Here is a 12747-nt window from a genome sequence, read left to right as displayed (position 1 = left end):
TGCACAAGATGAAAAAAATTGCTTGCAGGCTCTTGGTCTTATCGATTTATGTGAAACCGTTTTAGCAAATAGCCCAAATAAAGCTTAAAACTAAGGGTAATATCAGATATAAAGATTTTCTCTAAGCAGGTAGCATCCACTACTATAGGAGTTCAGTCTATGAAGGTGTTTAGTGCACAGTCTAGTCCTGAGCTATAAATTAAATTTCAGGTATTGAAAACAAGTTATGGCCTACAACATATTCGCTCAACCATTCACCTTCTTAGTCTAACATCTAGCAGAAGAGTTGACCATAAGGATTCAGGAGGCAACAAGGGGGAAAGTGCCATCTATCTTGAATAAGACAATGGTAATGCCACACTGGAAGACATTATCGTTTGCTAATTGCAAATATTCACTTCTTGAGGAAGCTGCTCAAGGGAGTGGTTGCCATGCAACTCCAGACACCCTTGGATGGACCTGATCACCTGTATTTCAACTTTGCCTGGCTTTGGCAGAGAAACTGCCTCAGTTGTCACAATGGTTGACCTGTAATAAGAGACGGGCCAAGGGGAGAGTGACCTGGATCTCTTAAAGCAGCAGTAGAGAACTGAATCTGACCAGCAAGCCACAAAGTTATCTTATCCCACCCCTTACATCCCAGATTTGATTAGTCATGACCATCCACCTTTCCACCGTCTGGCGTCACAATAGCATCAGGTGATTTTTTTGCCTACTCAGGTCTTGCAGAACATTTTTGCCTACACAGGTCTTACAGAACAGTTTACAAAGCATTATCTTATGAAGTCCCTTGGAAAGGACTTTTTAAGCATCACAGATCAGCATCTCTCTCTTTGGCGAAACCAGGTATTTTACCTGCCCAGCAGCTGACATAGAGTAGGTGGGAACAGGCAAAATGGCCTAGCAGGCCAAACAAGGAGGTTTGGCAGGCCTAGTTAGACCAGCAGATCATAGGTTCCCTATCTCTCTCTTAGAGGTTTTCTAAGGATGCTCACCTTCTAGATAGGCTCTATTAGGAATGGGGGAACCACAGTTTTTGCTGCCCCATGCCTTAATAGCATCAATTCCAAAAGGTGTTGCTTGGGAACTTCTGCCAAGCTCCATGGCACTGATGCCACAGGATTCCATTTTATTCCCTATGCTTTTCAAAGTTTACCTGAAACCTTTGAGAACAAGGTTATCCTGAATTTTGGGCTTTGGTATCACCATGCAGATGACATTTCACACTCTCTGGTTTAGATTGGTTCTGCTGAGGTAGTAGAGGTTCTGGGAGGGTCTTTTTTGGGGAAGGGGAGATCTGGCCTATGGGTTAGCTACCACTACCTTAGTTCCTTTATGCCTACGTTTCTCTGGGTTCCACCCACTGAGTTTTGCAACTTATTGTAAAACTTCTTGGACATTTTTGATTACAGAGCGGTACACATTGTTTTTGTCTGGTCTTGATTGTCAGTGCTGCTTGAAGGTGATACAAGCACCATCAGTGACACCCCCCTGCCCCCACTTCTTGAGAACTGGACTTCTAACCTCAAGGCTAAGGAGAAGATGGCAGAAAGGCCGGAGTGTGTTTAGCCTCTACTAGTAGCCAAACCAGGAAATGGTCAGCGCCTTCACCATTTCTGAATGGACAAATGCCCACGGTGGGAATGAGATTGCAGAGTATCCAAACCATTTAGCCCCCACTTTCCTGTTTTAAACTTGCAGCTATGAAGGCAGGGTATGTGAGGCTTGGTTACCAAGGCAAACCAAAGCTATGGAACCATGTTCCCATCCTCTAGCTGTATTTTAAACTTATTCATTTATTTACTTAAATAAATGCATATCCCACCTTTTAGAAAAATCCTTAAGGCGGCAAGTAATATAAAGTATTCTAATAAGGCACAGTAAGTCAGTGCAATAATCATAAGTAAAATACTAGATATATAAATAAAAAACCCACCATGACCAAGATAACAGCAAGCCCAACACTATACCCATCTAAAGCCTACTTTGTTGTGTTTGGTGGAGCCTGCTTGGGGTGAGAAAAAAGGAGGAAAACGTGGTGCGTCTGCTCCCCCCTCCATCCATCTGAGAGGCGAAGAGCATTTGGCAGCTTGACTTTGACAGAACAGAACTACACGGAATTTGCCAACAAGGAAGGAAAAAGAGAAATCTCTGAAGGACAGGCAATTCCCTTTCAATAATCTGAGGATGGATATCTGGTAGCTTGCCTATTATGTAGCAGCTCTAACCCAATTGATGGGAAGAGGGTACAATTCCCACTTAAAAACTGAGGTATACCATGTAGTATCATAGGAGAAACCTGTAACTGTATGTATGTGTGTATAGATAAAACTTTATTTGGCAGCAATACAGATGTTTTATAACTGAGCTTAAATGCTTTTATTAGATGGTTGTTATAAACCACTGGCAACCTCAACCTTCTTGTAAAATGCCAAGATTATAATATATATAATCTATATTATATGGGGGTTATAATCTATTACCATGGAGATATTAATAGCAGAGTATGCATAGGGTTGCTGTACAACAATCCCTTGCAGCCTAAACCAGACCTGCAACATGGGGATTGTTAGCAATTAACAGCATTACAGCATTGATATGTTTCTTATTAGAAACTAGTATTTATTCATATTTTTGTGAAATCAACAGATAAAAAATTGTAATAGTGAAAACCCATCTGTAACTTTAGTTCACATAAAAAACATTTTTGCATCCTTTCATCCCATGAGAAGCCACCTGCAACCTCTAAAACCCTCTCTAAATGGTAAGAGGTCTATGCTGAACAGATGTGGGAAGGGGAGGGCTACTGGATCCAAGCCCAATTATTCCCACCTTTGCAGCTCACCATTTCCCTTCCCAATTGCTCAGGAGTCCCTTGATCCTCTATTAAGACTTTTAGGGGACACACATAGCTGCAGTGGGAAGGAGGAGATGCAAAACTTTTATTCCATTGACTTCCTTAAGTTATTTTAGGAACCAAGGAAGTATAGAGGTGCCAATAAGAACATAAAAATGAGAACAGTAGATAAAGTAGCCAAGAAACATATCTTAAATAAAAACAAAAACATAGCAGAATAGGTCAGAGGTCACATGGTGTTTAAAAATAGCAGTGATAGCATCATCCACACACGTGCCTAGGGAAATAGTGCCTTAATTTGATCACTACCACAAAGACAGCCCTCTATCGAACTACCAACATCCTACATCTCTGCCCTTCCCCCCTTGCTTGTGTGGAGGGGATAACAACAGTGAAAGCCCTGCCAAGATTGCTACAACTGTGACAGGGTATCAAGGATAAATTGTCTATAAATTGGCCTTCAAACGTTATAGAACAGGGAGGTCCAACACGCAGTCCAAGGGCCACATGCAATCCTCAAGGCCTTTCTGGGCAGCCCTCAGCAACATTTGACACCCTTCTCACAGCCCTCCTTCTCAAAGCTGAGTCAGTGAGGCACTGGGCATGGGGGCTCTGATAGGGTCCTAGAGTCCTCCGGCCTCCTTCCCAAAGCCTAGTTAGCGCTTTCTCAGATTTGGAAAGGAGATGGGAAGGCTCTAGGACCCTGCCAGAGCCTCGCACCTCCTTCCCAAATCCCAGCACCTCACTTATCCAGCTTTGGGAAGGCTGCATGAGGGCTGCGGGGGGGGGGGGGTGTGTGTGTCAAATTTTGGCCTCGCTCAGGGGGCCACTAGGTGGCGCATCGGAAGATGGCTGACAATAACATCTCTCCGACCCACACGAGGTAATTTGGAGGCTATGATGGGGGTAATTAGCCTCCTTAACCCCCCCAGGATTGTGGGGGGGACGGCCCTTGCCTGCTGTGCCCTATACCACCCCCGAATTTGTGGGGGTAGGGGCACTAGGCACAAAGCCCTCCTGTGGGATTCCGGCACTCCTGGACGCCGTCCCTGATTCGCGCTGCTAGTTGCAAGCATCTTCAAAAGAAACAATTTGGACGAGATAAATTGCACATGCTTCAAGGAAAAAGGGGAGTAAAGACTGCTGACAGAAGAGATCTCTGATAACAAGACAAGAATAAAATATGAGAAGATACGTCAAGATACGGTATGACTGAGGGGGGAAGGGGGGGAAAACCTGCCTTCCTTTTTCTTATGTGATTTAACAAGAATCCCCTCCCCTAATGAGTCAGAAACTAAGGACTTAAGCTGTGGATTTAAGGCTGTGTGGAGATAAACTTTCGAACCAAAGCAATGTTTCAAGATGAAGCTGGAAAGCTAAGAGTTTTGGAATGACGCAGTTAAAAATGCCGTCGCCATTTTGGGAGGCATTGTTGGAGCTCTTGGGTCTGGGAGGAGAAAGAGAGAAATAGAGTTGTTTACATATCGTGGATCAACTCTTCAGTGGGACTTAAGAGCGACAAATGCCAAATTCATGACGGAAAGAGCAATGCTATCTACGAAGGAGATATATGGAAACCATCTGGACTTAGTGGAGGAACGGGAAATCCACACAGGATTATTATTTTGCTTATCGGCTTAAGGAGACTAACAGAAGAGATCGTAAAGGAAAAATAGAAATTATATGAACAAGATATGATGTGGAAATACCAAGATAAGACTGGATAGAATTATGAACTTTGTCTGGACTGATTGGGACTGATTTGGACATTAACGCAGTAATAAGAAGATGATTTGAATCCCCCTTTGGATCTTGTTTTTTTTTTATAATATATTTATTAAAGTTTAGGAATTTATATAAAACAGAATAAACAGAACAATAAAAACAAAAACAATAACAATACATACAATCCAAAAAAGAAAAAACACACATACAAAACAGGTATAATTTCCATCCCTTATATTCATAAAACTTACTTTCCCGACCTCCTCATACCTCCCCTTTCTGTATCCCCTTTGGATCTTGAAGTATGGGTTCCCCCAACAAAATTTAAAAATTTGGCTTTGTAATTTGGAATTATGTGATGTGATTTAATTTGATGTGATTGGCCAGTTAATAAAAAATTATTTAAAAAAACAACAACAAATTTTGGCCTCGCTCCACCCCCCAAGTGCAACAAGGGAGTGTGCAGTCTGTGGGTTCCATGTCAGAGTATTCTTGCGGCCCACTTGGTATGAAAAGTTCGGCTGCCCTGTATATTCATCCATGCATACTTTGGCTATGGATTACTATCAAGGAGCATCTTATATAGGTTTTGAAGGTCAGTTTATAGACATTTTATTCCCATCTTTGAATAAGATGCACTGCTAGTGTTTCCCTCCTAACTTGACTGTTAAAAAAAACAAACCCAAAATGAAGAAGGGGGAGAATTTAGGTTGGTTGCCTTCTCATTCCGCCTACCTACCCAGCTGGCTGGTCTTTGTCCATGCATTAACAGAAAAAACTAATAGTCACACTGTGTTACTGATAGATTTCAACACCATTTGTCAACTCAGATATGCTAACACAAAGCCATAAGCTCTGCCCTAGGAGTGACAATTTACAGAAGTCAAAGTATCATTCTAGGATGAAATACTTTACTAAACAGCATTTCTTACTACAAACTTCTATCCTAAAAACACTTATTTGGAAGCAAGTCGCATTGAATACAATGGATAAATATTCACACATCAGGCTGTGCATAAACTTAGCAATGATGTATGTACACTACATATTTGTTTACTAATTTGTGTATTACATCAATCAAGTAACATTATTCTTTGAATCAGTAGTCACATGAGACAACAAGCACAGCTCCCTATAAAATAGGTTTTTTTAAGAAACTGTTTACTGAAAGACCGAGCAAGAGATTCTGATAAATCATTGTTCTTAACCTGAATAAATCTCAATAAATATGATTTCAAAGATACGAATGTTATCAACAAGAAATCTTGTTTATCTTGAACAAGGCATTGTAAAAAATAGTAATGCTGCAATCCCATGCATACTAATTTTGAAGTAACTCATTGAAATGGACTTATCTGAGTGAACATGCATAGGATCAAGCTACACTTCTACACAATGCATAAAAATAAAGTCTTAAATGAGGAATTGAATACAAGCCATGGAAAAGTGCAAAGTCATACTTAAGTGCATCAGTAATACAATAGCTTCCACACATGACATACAGTGGTACCTCGGGTTATGAACACTTTGGGTTACAAACTCCACTAACCCGGAAGTAGTTGCTCCAGGTTGAGAACTTTGTCCCAGGATGAGAATGGAAATCGCATGGTGGCGGCGCAGTGGCACTGGGAGGCCTCATTAGCAAAAGTGCACTTCAGGTTAAGAATGGTTTTGGGTTAAGAACGGACCTCCGGGATGAATTACGTTCATAACCCGAAGTACCATTGTACTATAGGTAAAAGGTAAAGGACCCCTGGACGGTTAAGTCCAGTCAAAGGTGACTATGGAGTGTGGTGCTCATCTCACTTCAGACTGAAGGAGCCAGCGTTTGTCCACAGACAGCTTTCAGGGTCATGTGGCCAGCATGACTAAACTGCTTCTGGTGCAACAGAACACCGCGACAGAAGCCAGAGCGCACAGAAATGCCGTTTACCTTTCTGCCACAGCAGTACCTATTTATCTACTTGCACTGGTATGCTTTAGAACTGCAACAGAAGCTCACCCCATCATGCGGATTCGAACCGCTGACCTTCTGATCAGCAAGCCCAAGAGGCTAGGTGATTTAGACCACAGCGCCACCCGCGTCCCACCATGACATACTAAACATTAGAAAGATTTGATGTTCAGACCATAATACTGTTAGAAGAGAATGATACAGAAAAGTTAAGTCATTATAAAAACTTACAATATTGATGTGGCACATAGAAATAAGAAAGGAAGAGCAATCCAACCCCTGATCATGCCAGGTCTGTGGTTGTATTTTTTTAAAAAATAGTTTTTATTCAGGTTTTTTGTGAGTCAGCCTCTCATCCTCACCAGTCTTTCCCTTCCATCTGTTGAATGAGTGGGTGGGTGGCCTACTGGCAGAGCCCAGCAGACCCCACCCCCTCAAAAGGCTCTTTCTGAGAGCAAGGGAAAACAAACATGTAACCCGCTCGATCCCAAACCAATCTCACTGCCACCACACAATGGCATCTGATCTGATCTGGACACAACTGTCCTGCCCCCCTTTCCAGCATGGGCCACTGCATCAGCAATAGGAGCATAGATTACACCCCAATACACTACAATGTGGTCAGTATTAACAAGCATAATTAAAAATAAAGGAAATAAAAGAAAATGAAACTAAATACATAAAAAGCTTGAAGTAAATAGCTACTACATGACTTTATACATTTTTAAAAAGCACTGACTCAATTTTTACTTAATTCCAAAATATAAAATTTAATCAGTGGCCTAGGGTATCTCTGCAACAGGAATCCAATCTAAAATTGACTTACTAAGGTTCTGCTTGAGGAGGAGCACACGTCAAATCCCAAAGGTTGCATAATTCAAGCCTACTACAAACACTTTCCTAATTAAGACACCTAATCTTAATTACCCCTCTTCACTGAGAGTAAGCGACATACAATGCAGTAGGACTTACTTCCGAGTAGACATAGGATTGGTGGGTGGGACCTAAGCCGTGGGCCAGAGTCCTTGTTTCAAATCCAGCTACTTGACTTAAAGATACTATTTGTCAGCAGTGATATGGAGACAACAATTCTACCTACCTTAAAAGATTGTTGTAAAGATCAATAATGTACTTTGAACATTAAAGCACTATGTATATATTCAAAAATATATACATATCAGATATAATTAATGTTATAAGCAACTACAGATATTTAGCATTTAAATTTGCTTTTTTCAAGTACTAATTTTGAGACTTTATTGAAAGTCTAATAATTATACACTTTGCCACTGAAATTCTGTTCATTTTTATTCAGAAGTAAGTGTCATTAAGTTCAAAGGTTCAGTCCGTACCCCAGGTAGGTATGCAACCTATGCAACCTATGGATGTTTTGAGCTAACTTAGGAGCTTTGCCTCCACCATTCATCCAAAACAGCATTCTGTGGGAGGGGGCAGCGGGGAGAGGCAGGGAAGACACAGAAACTCACATAACCTTTTCTTCACAAAAGAATGCAATTATTATATGACGAATTGTATTCTTTTAAAAAGTCATTTCATCACATAAGCTAAGGCAAGGAAAAGAGCTCCTAAACTAAACCCTCACCAAAAAAGAGAAAGCAGAAGAGATATATATGTGTGTGTGTGCGTGTGTGCATTTGTGTAAATGTTGCCCAAATTTCACCTTAAACCAATGAGTTTATAGAACAATTGTTGATTTCATTCTAAGTGCCTCATATAGGAGCAATCCTTAAAAACTGCCAGCAGCTACAATATATATGTAAAAGTAGAAAAAGCAGGCCAGGGGTTTTTAACCTTCCCAACAGAAGGTAGAAGACATGAGCAACTGAAAATTAAACATTTCATTCAATCCTGTTCTTTCAAAACTTCAAATTTAATTTGCAATAGGGCTGTTGAGTAATTAAAGGGCTGGTTTGTTGCTGTTGTTTTTTTAGTATGTTGTCTGCTTTTAATGATTAAAACTATAATTACAGTATTTCAGTCATGGATGTATACATTGAGTATGTTTAACAAATACAATGCTTTACCTTGACCAAATAAATAGAATTACGTTTTTGAAAATTTTAAACACATTGCCCTATATAAGCAATGCACACACATATCCTGCATTATTATAAAGCCCAACCCTTTCACAAGAAATAGCTTCAGACAAATTATTTTTAAAAATTTCTAACAAAGAACACAGATTACTCAATTATACTTTCAATTCTACTGGGTCTGTTAGTTGACCACATTGTGATGGACACAGAAGCTGCACTACAGAGCAAAGACAAGCAATGGCACCATAAGGGGAATCCCAGAGCCTATCTTACACAGGGAAATTTTTAACGGAGCTTCATCAGGATTTTGCCATTACATTCAGCTTCCGCCTAAGGCTGCATGTACCATTCTCCTCACAGCAATCATTGACACCTTTACTTTTAAAAAATCTATCACAAAAGATATGCGGGGGGGGGGGGGGCAGAACTGAAGCCAACCTGTGATGTGTAAGAATTAACATTCCCCCACATCTGTGCCTATTCAAATACACATCCCCCCACAGGGAGCCAAGGGAAAGGTGCACAAAACCTTTTTTATGTCAAGCACCTGGTGGTAAAGCATGGCTTAGAATGGGGCTTTTAGCCCAAATTGCAATTTTTACTAATAGGACAGGGAAGGAAAAGCCACAGCACAGAACATGAGTCTGCAGTGCAATTGCATACATAATATTGCTCACACCTAACTCATTGGGGGAGAAGAGATGGGGGGGGAGAGAGAGGTAAGAAAACCACATGTATGACATACCAGAAGAATAAAAATAGGCAAGGAGAAGCAGCGAAGGAGGAAAAGCTGCCTGGGCTGGCTCCTCTTGCCTTCATCTCAGAGCACCACGAGAATACCAAGGACATAAAAGCAGCCCGGCGAGATGGATCATGCCGAGGTCTCCAACGCTACCATCACTCCCAGTACAACATATTAATGGATGCGGGGGTCTGGCAAGCCCTTGGTCTTGCTGATAGAGGCGGTGGCGGCTGTACTTGTGGTGGCGATGGTGGCAGGGAAAATACTCCTAACAGCAACCACCAGAATACCCCCCCCTTAAAAAGAAGCTGCAGCTCTGTGGGGAAATGGATGGTGAGGGGAGGGGAAATGCCCAATGGGACTTGCGCTTCGGTTGGGGAAAGGGAACAGCAGGAAGGAAATTTGGAGGTGGTGGGGTTGGGGGGGGGAGGGAGAGGGAGAGAAGAGAGAGGCGAGGAAGTAGGCGGCATCTGTGGCAACTACGGCGTGTGTGCTGGGGGGCTGAGGGCTGTGGGTGGGATTTGAAAAAAAGGGGGGCGGTTATGGGAAGGGGGAGGCGAGGGAGGCTGAGGGGAGACTGCAATGTGGGCGACAGGTGGGGCAGGTAAACGCCTCCACTCCCGAGTACCCGCGGCTTACCGGGCCTCGCATTCCCCGCCGCTCCGTCCCTCAGCGCTGCTGCTGCTGCCGCTATCGCCGCCACTGCCTCCCTGGCGCCGCCTTCGTTATTGCCCGCCCGCGTGAAAAGAAAAATTCCTCCCCGCACTTGCCTCACGCCTTCCTCTCTCTGCCTCGCAGCTCGCTCGCTTCGTTCTCAGCCAAACCCGCTACCCGCTTGCAAGGCTTGGAGGGAGGTGTTTACCGACACGGGCCTTGCCTCCTCCCCTTGCCTACCGCCCGCGCTCTCGTTTGGTCCACTGACACTCACCCCCGCCAATGGGAAAGGAGCACGGGCCGGAGGAGGCCACGCCCTTAGCCCCACGGGAACCAATGGGGCCAAGCGCCCGCCCCCTTCCCCCCTCCCCCCACACACACCGCGCTCGCTTTGCGCCACGGTGGGCTGGAGATGGGCGGGGGTCTCCGCGGCCTTGGCCGCCGTGACTCCACCCCCACGCCCGCCTTTTCCTCGCGGCTTGGCCCCGCCTACCGCCCGCCCAGGCTCGGTTGGCTTTGCAGTTCCCGAGCAACCACAGGGGCTGTGATGGAGACGGAGGCGGCGGCTAATGCTGCTGCTTTTACCTCTCCTGCCGCCGCCGCTGCTTGGCAGCTGGAGCCGGGAGAGGGAGAAATGGGGGGGGGGAGGGGGGCTGGTAGCAGCAGGGGAGTCGTGACTGGGAAGTAGCAGCTGCTGCTGCCAAGGAGAGAGGAAAGGGTGGGGAGAGGGGCAGGGAGGGGGGCTGGGTGCTCGTGAGGGAGGCATAAGCAGCACCAGCAGCTGGTGCTGTCATGACTAAGCAGCGTATGTGACACAGGCAGAAACAGGTGGGGGCTCAAAACAGGCAGGGGAGAAGAATATATATATATATTCATCTTGTTCGTCGCTCCCTAGCACGGATTTCCCTCAGGGTGGATGCTTTTTCGTCCCCCTCCCCACTCCATTTTATGACTACTGTTGCATGTGCCAGGGAGGTGCACGGGCGGAGGGGGAGGCGCCAAGGATGCAACGTGCAGGAAACTGCTAAGCATGTTTGCAGTGTAGGTCAGTAGTATGCACAGGCTTTCCTCCTTAATGCGTCCTTTCTTGGTGGATTCCCCCCCCCCCCGCGCCCAGTAGCTCGCAAACAGGGCTGTGTATACATTACTGACTTAAAATGCAGATAGATCATTCTTGCGCGCGCGCCCCTCCCCATTTGGATCGAAGCTGGTCGTGGGTGTGCAGTATTACTTCGTAAGAAACGACAGGATAGTTACACTGTCAGTATGGATTGTGGCAAACCGTGGTGTGTGCATCACTTCCCAAACCGGTGGTGGGAGGAGGAGCATGCTGGATGGGAATGTGTACAAAGCCCTAGTACCAGATATCAGTACACTTAATTGTAAACCCATTAACTAGGAAGTTAAGTCACGTTGAATTCATAAACAGTGGAAATTAATTTTGGGTCATGAAATATACTCAGAGTCGCAAAGTGATTTCATGCTCTTTATTCAGCTCATAGTGGTGAGGAGGAATGAATGAAAGTCCCCTCAAGGTATCTGCTTTATATACATTATTTACACAATGGGCTGCACATGATTGGCTAATTCCGGAATTCTACTGTAAGCCAATCAGGTTGTGGATTCACTTCTATCTGGAGCATGATTGGGTGGTTCCTGCCAACCAATCATATTGCTGCATTGTTCTAGGACCAATCTGACTGCTGCATTCTGAATCCTATTGTTCTAGGACCAATCAGACTGCTGCAGTTTGGATCCTATTCAACTCAGTACATAACACCCCTCCCCTCTAAGTTCCAGTCCTGCCCGGGAGGTCGCATTCATAGTCCTCAAGGTACGCTGGCGGCCTACGTGTGCGTTGCGGCCTGGGGTGTTCCCTGGTCCGGGGTTCAGGTTCTGGCTCATGTTCCAAGGATGCTGGCTGTGATGGGCCTGTCTGGTCTGGTGCAACCGGCTCGCTCAGTCGTGGTTCTGGTTCCGGTGTCCTTTTGGCTTCGCGGGTCCTCTCTGTATTTACTGATTCTGCCTCTCCTGCTGGCCCCTCCTGCTCTATGGGCCTCACTGCCCCTCTGTTCCCTTGGGACTCCTCTGACCTTTCCTCCTCCTGGTTTTCTCCCGGGAATCGTCGCCGTATCTGGTCGCAGTGGCGGCGCCAGCATTGCCCCCCATCCGTTAGCACCTCGTACGACACGGGACCAGTGACCCTGGTGACTGTGGCGGGTACCCATGCTGGGCCTGCCCCAAAATTCTTTGCGTACACTGGGTCCTGGGCCTCGAAGGTCCGGGGGTTCCTGCCTTCCCCCACCACTACCTCATCCTGAGCTCTATCGGGGTGAAGGCGGTCCAATCTGATTGCAAGGCGCCGACCCATTAGTAGTTCAGCGGGGCTCCGGCCAGTCGTTGAGCTGGGGGTGCTGTGTTGTGCTAGGAGGAATGTGGCAAGGCGGTACTCCCAATCCCCTTGCGTCATGCGGCGAAGGGTGTCCTTGGTGGTCCGCACCATGCGTTCTGCTTGGCCGTTGGTGGCAGGGTGGAATGGCGCCGAACGGATGTGGCGGATGGCGTTCTGCGCTGTGAAGGTTTGGAATTCTCCTGACGTAAATGCAGTCCCGTTGTCTGAGACGAGAGTGTCAGGGAGCCCGTGGGTTGCAAACAGCCTGCGTAGTACCCGGATGGCTGCGGACGTAGAAGTGGACGGTACCAGTGCGACTTCCAGCCATTTGGTGTAGGAGTCCACCACTATGAAGAATGTTTTCCC

At 45.3% G+C, this 12747-nt stretch overlaps 1 protein-coding gene across 3 annotated transcripts in view; it reads right to left on the bottom strand.

The window, feature by feature from the left end:
• Positions 1-10231, bottom strand: part of CDKL5 (cyclin dependent kinase like 5) — a 64561-nt gene extending 54330 nt beyond the window's left edge. For 2 of the 3 annotated variants that reach the window (XM_083612264.1, XM_083612266.1), the window contains exon 1: positions 9975-10222. The gene's annotated coding sequence lies outside the window, so the exon portion shown is untranslated. Of the gene's footprint in view, positions 1-9974 lie in introns of all 3 variants that reach the window. The other variant, XM_083612265.1, reaches the window with a different exon arrangement.
• Positions 10232-12747: the final 2516 nt, after the last annotated feature.

The sequence above is a fragment of the Podarcis filfolensis genome (genome assembly GCF_964270895.1).
Source record: "Podarcis filfolensis genome assembly, chromosome: 4".
NCBI lineage: Eukaryota > Metazoa > Chordata > Lepidosauria > Squamata > Lacertidae > Podarcis > Podarcis filfolensis.
Note: the sequence above shows the minus strand (reverse complement) of the source record. Positions and strands in the feature narration are given on the sequence as shown.